Here is a 6,299-nt window from a genome sequence, read left to right as displayed (position 1 = left end):
TTGGTGATATGAGAGTACCCATCCTTAGAATTATATTCCCCACTCAAGGAGCCATCCCATACAAGCCTATCCTTATTTAGGCCAAAGGAGATGTTCCTTGTTCTAAGAATTGCCATGAGTTTCCATTTATCCCCTGCAGGGATATCCTCATTTTCTCTATCTATCCACTGCCACCCCACCCCTTCCGTTGAGGGGGAGATGTAGTTCCTTAACAAGGTACCTCTATGTGATTCAAGGAGAGCTCGAGAAGCCCCAAAGTCATAAATTTTCTCGATAGCCTTATACCCTCCCCAAGAGTCAGACCAGAAAAGGGCTTCATCCCCGGAACCAAGGTTCCAAGTGAGTTTGTTTGAAATAATACTTCTGCATTCCAGCATAAAGTTCCATATGCGAGATCCTCTAGGCGGGTTGTTTTCTCTGAAAATTTGGATAGGGTTACCTCCATTGAGGTATTTATGGTGCAATAACCTTGCCCACTTTAGGTGGGGATGTCTGAACATTCTCCAAACTAACTTGGCCCCAAGGGCTCTACTTTGGTCACAAAGATTTTTAATGTCAACACCTCCTTCTTCTTTTGGTCTGCATATCTTGTCCCAAGATAGGAGTGATAATTTCCTGTCTTCATTGGCACCTTGCCAGAAGAACGTCCTAAGGTGTTTGTTTAGTTCGTCTTGTTTTTTGGATGATAAATTTTGACAGGAAAGCTGGTAAATGGGCATAGCTACCAAGACCGATTTAACCAAGGTTGCCCTGCCTGCAGAGGACAACCATCTTCCTTTCCAAGTGTTAATCCTCAATTTGATTTTATCCACCAGGTGGTCCCACAGTTTTGATGACCTCCTTCCTTTATCTAGGGGGATTCCTAGATATTTGTAGGGGAGGAGACCCGACTTTATCTCCAGGATTTTACAGATCTCTTCCCCAGATGAGGGATCAATGTTGATCATAAATACTGTCGACTTCTCCAAATTGACCTCTTGACCCGATGCTATCATATAGGCTTTAAGGATGCCTTTGAGGACTATTGCTTCCCTAATATTGCCATGCCCAAAAAGCATTGTATCATCAACAAATTGCTGGTGGGTAATGGCGGGAAGACCACTGGTAATGGGAATACCTTGGATCTCGCCCTCCTCTTTGGCCTTTGAGATAGATCTCTCAAGGGCCTCTGCCATAATAATGAAGAGGAAAGGAGACATAGGGTCCCCCTGCCTAAGCCCTCTCGAGCTGCTAAAGAAACATTAAGGAGTGCCATTGATCAAGAAAGAGAATTTAGGAGTGGAGATACATTCAAAAATAAGGTTGATCCAAGATTTGGAGAAGCCAAATGCTTCCAAGCATTTGCATAAAAAAGTGCCAGTTAACTTTGTCATAGGCTTTGCTAACATCTAATTTGACAAGCATGCTTGGAGCATTATTAAGTTGGACCGAGTGGATAGCTTCCTGGGCAATTATTACCCCATTATAGATTGATCTATCGGCCACAAAGCCTGTTTGTTCTTCGCTAATGATGAGAGGGAGAAGTTTATGAAGTCTAGCTGCTAAGCTTTTGGTAAGGAGTTTATAAAGGGTGTTACACAGGGCTATGGACCTATAATCATTGAAGCTGTCTAGTTTCTCTTTTTTTGGAATCAGAACTAGGAAGGTATTGTTGATCTCCTTGAGAATCTTCCCTGAGTTTCTGACACCCTCTAAGGTCTCCGTGATCTCCGGCCCCATAAAACCCCAACATTTTTGGAAGAAGCTAGTTGGGAAGCCATCTAGGCCAGAAGCCTTATTTGGATTCATCTTCATGAGGACAGATTTAACCTCCTCCTTAGAGAATTTCTTAAGCAAGCATTTATTGTGATCTTCATTAATGTGTTTTGGAATATTGTTAATAATATTAAGTTGGCCCCTAAGGTTGGAACCATCAGCATTGTTTAGGACACCTTCAAAGAACCTAACAGTTTCTGAGGCAACATCGGTCGGGTCTGCCAGGTTGGCTCCCTGGCTATTCTTAATGTTGGAGATCCGATTAACCCATCTCCTCTACTTGGTGTTATTGTGGAAGAACTTGGTGTTGCGATCCCCATCTTTCAGCCAAGATTCCCTGGATTTTTGTTTCTAGAAGATCTCTTCTTTTGACATAATCTTTTCATGCTCAGATAGTAATGATTTTTCCTTAAGGAAGAGATGTTCGTTCGTCCCGCTTTCCAGAACTTCCTTATTAACATCTGTAAGATCCTTTTCTATTAAGAGTTTATTGTCAAAGATGTTACCAAAGTTCTCCCTATTCCACTCCAAGAGCTTCCTTTTAATAAACTTCAACTTGTTTTCCACAATAAACATTTTCGAGCTTGAGAAAACTGAATCACTCTACCAGTGTTCAATTAGGTCGATGAGGTTGTCATCCTTGAACCACATGCTTTCAAATTTGAAAGGGCAGTTTCTAGGAGAGTGATCTGTCAAGATGTTAAGTTGAAGTGGAAAGTGGTCAGAGCCAGATAAAGGTAGGATCTCTGCTTCCATGGTGTAGTTGAGCTCCGAAAGCCCTCCATGGATAAAAAATCTATCAAGTTTTTCCACAATATTGCAGAAACCTTTCCTTCTATTATTCCATGTAAAGGTGTTCTCTGTTGTCTGAATTCCAATAGAGAGTTCCTATTGATCCAGTTATTGAAGTCCCCAGTCGCTGGGGGTAGCTTGATACTACCCCACCTTTTGTCTTGACCCTTAGTGATGGCATTGAAATCTCCACTAATGATACAAACCTCATTCGGGTGATTACCAAGGAAGGCCTCAAGTTCCAACCAAACCAGGGCTTTGTCCCTATTCTGGATAGGACCATAAACATTGATCAGATTAAATCTTAACTTGTTGTTATAGCATACTACTTCTCCGCCTATCCAATTCTATTTTATCTCTAATGGTGAAAACAAGGAGAATCGAGGGTCCCAGATGATTGCCAAGCCTCCTGAAGCCCCCATGGTCAGGGAATGCTTCAGTTTTCTAAAGCCTAATTTCTTTTCAAAAAGGTCGATCTCGGATGAGTTCATTTTAGTTTCTTGGATTAAAATTATGTCTGGTTTTGATTCAGATATACAACACTTTATGATGCACTGTTTGTTAGGGGCGTTCAAGCCCCTAACATTCCATGATATGATTTTCATGGTTCTGTGGGGAGGAACTTCCCCTCCCCTACATTAAAAAGAGATGAGATTTTAGGTTGTCCCCTAGCTTCCCCATCCTTGGTTCTTAATTCAACAAGGGATCTTCTGCCTCTTCTCTTAATGAAATTGGCACAGTCAGGAGAGTCTTTGCTTTCTTCAGAGATATGAATGCCTAGAATGTTTGGGTTTTCATTTTCCAAATTGTCCAAGGCCATAAAAAGTTCTTTTGTTTCCAAATTGACTCTGGCATTATCCACTAAATTTTTAACGTAGAGTTCCCTCTGTCTATCTAGTTCCTTAGAATCGCAAACCTCATCCACAAATTGTTCCATTAGGTCGTTAACTACTTCTTCCCCAATATAATTGGCAATAATATTGACCTCCCTAGCTACTTGTTCATTCTTTGTCTCTGCCTCTGCCAAATTATTCTTCAAGGGTGGGGATGAATCCTCTACCCTCTCATTGGGCAACCTATCTGAAACTAGAGTTGATGGTTGAACCTGCCTAGAGTTAATAACCACAGCCAGGGGGCAACTTTCCTTCACCAATGATTGCTAAGAGGGGAATAAATTACCGTCTGATGGAGACCTCGGAGGGCTCATCATCCTCGGGTTGTTGTATAATCCAGAGGCTGTGTTATTTGCTAAACTTGGCCGATTCTTCTGAAGAGGAGGCTCACTAATCTCACCTTCTTCTAAATCCTGATCCCCGATCCCGGTGACATCTATTGGTGTCAAGCCAATTTCCATAGATGGGGGGGACAGGGAGCTTGAATTCTTGATGAGGGGGTCCTTGGGAAGGGATTTAAAGCATCGATCCTCTGTAAGATCAGAGGGACGGTGCTTAGGATTCTTTTTATATTCAAGGCCTTCCAAAGTAAAACCCCCTATTCCTTCGAAGAATTTAAGTGAGACTCCATAATTCTTATGATTTAACCTAGGATATGTCATCACAGGAGAATATATCTTAGGGAGATCTTCTCCAATGGGGCCAACATAAAAGGATAATTCTAGGGTTAAGATGAAGTTATTGAATTTTAGCGTTATGTTTTCTAAAGTTTTGATGTTGATATCCATGTTTACCATAAGAATTTGGTTAGAGAATTTAAGAGAGGTTTTTTTAACACATACGAATTTCCCAATTTTATTGCCTATCATTTTTAGGATTTCAATATTACGAAGTTCTATTGGTAAATTCTCAATTGATATTGCTCTATTTACCATGAAAGGCTTTAACTGGGATGGATAAAAAAGGGGTTGCCATTCCCAACATTCTAAACTAAAACCCTTGTATGTTAAGATATCCCCAAACAAAAGCCTATTTCTCAAACCTAGGTTGCCGCATTCAATTGCAAGGAAATTATCAAGAAGGAAATCGGTTCTTACCTGGTCCTTAAAGGATGATGTTAACCAGTCAGCAATTTGCTCAGACGGAATACCCAAACCTTCCCATCGGGCAAAGATGACGCATTCCTTACAATGCTTTTGATGCTTTGATAGGGTTTGAATGTCGATTTCAATCACCGACCTGATCTTAGTGGCTGGTGGATTCTTTGATGAGTCAACCTCAAAATGCTCGTTACCCATTACATTTTGATGATTCTGAATAGAATGACGACCCAGGGTTTCCTTACCCTTCACAAATTTTGCTGAAAACTTATGTGGAGGAATGATATACCGTTTAATGGTGCTATTACAATGGTTAGGTTTTAAAAAACCCTCCTCCAAATAATGCTGAGAACTTCAGGCATGGCCTGTTGGTTGACCGAGCGCTCACCTAGCTAAATGCTTGGGTTTTCTGCATCTAACCTTCTGCCAATTCCGATCCTTACCTTCGCTGGGAGGAGGGGGAGCCCTATCCATTTTTATCAACGCATATTTGGTTTTCGCAAAGAAAGCCTGCTGTTCATGAGTTTGTGTTGCAGCCTTAATGGGACCCTCGACCTGATGATTGTTAGCAAGAACATAGAAGCGATTCACAAAGCCCATATAAGTGCCAAATGACGGTCTTGACAGTAGGGCAGAGGATGCCGAGGCGTTGCAGCAATATTTCACTTGCAGAGCCATTTTTTTTCCAAATCTAACAATCATAATTATACTATAATATTATTTATTATTATGAATATTAGTATTATATTATTAATAAAATTATTTAATTATCAAACTTTTATATTCAATTTTTTTTTCTCATTAGCTCTCTTTCACTCCGATGATGGGTCATGGAGTGTGATCTGAAATGTTAATGCAACCAAAATATACATAGTTGAATCCATAAGCTTAGCATAATATTCATCATGAACTATGAAAATTTAATATCTCTAAAATAATGTAGATATAGACTCTAAATATTTGTTAATTAGATGTGTAAAATAAATTTGAAATGAAAATTTAAATGTACTAAAGATTATGTTAATGTACCTAAAAATTTGCCTAAAAAAATTCATTTAGATAGTGGATCCGTGAAATCCGTTAATAATATGTAAATTTTTTAGCCATTAGATTGGAGAAAAATCATTCATCTTAACTTTTAAAAAATTGAAAAAAATATCGAAAGAAAAATTCATAATTTTAATTCATGAAAATGTAATTGAATAAAATAAAATTAATGAATATTGAGTGCAACCAATTGCAATAGTACTAGCCTAATGACAAGTATATATGGTTTTTAAGAAGTCATCTCTTAATTTTAGAATGAATGAATGAATGAATGATTTTATTAACGTCTACGAGATCGATCAATCTATAGGACCAAAAAATCATAGCCTAAGCTAACTTCATATTCTTTTCAATGTCAGATCTCCTGGTATGTATCTTGACCAGAAAGCTAGCAGTCTGATTGATCTTATCCTCACCAAATAAATGATGCATGTTGTCTCAATTGCACCCATCTCTAGAACAAACAAACTCTCTCTTCCCATAGCTCTTTGGGCTTTTTCCACCTAATAGTTTCACACTTGAGATGATGCAAACCTGTCCTCAATTGTGCCACTAACAACCTTTCCTTTTCTTTAATAACTGCCCCTAAGTATGCTTTCTCTTCATGATCTCAAGTTGGGTTAAACTCTTTGATGTAATGCGTCTTATTACATCCAATGCAATTAGTCCACATGACACTTTGAAACTTTCCTATGACCAACTTTTTTATTTC

This window comes from Cryptomeria japonica, chromosome 10, assembly GCF_030272615.1.
Source record: "Cryptomeria japonica chromosome 10, Sugi_1.0, whole genome shotgun sequence".
In the NCBI taxonomy this organism is placed as follows: Eukaryota; Viridiplantae; Streptophyta; class Pinopsida; order Cupressales; family Cupressaceae; genus Cryptomeria; species Cryptomeria japonica.
Note: the sequence above shows the minus strand (reverse complement) of the source record.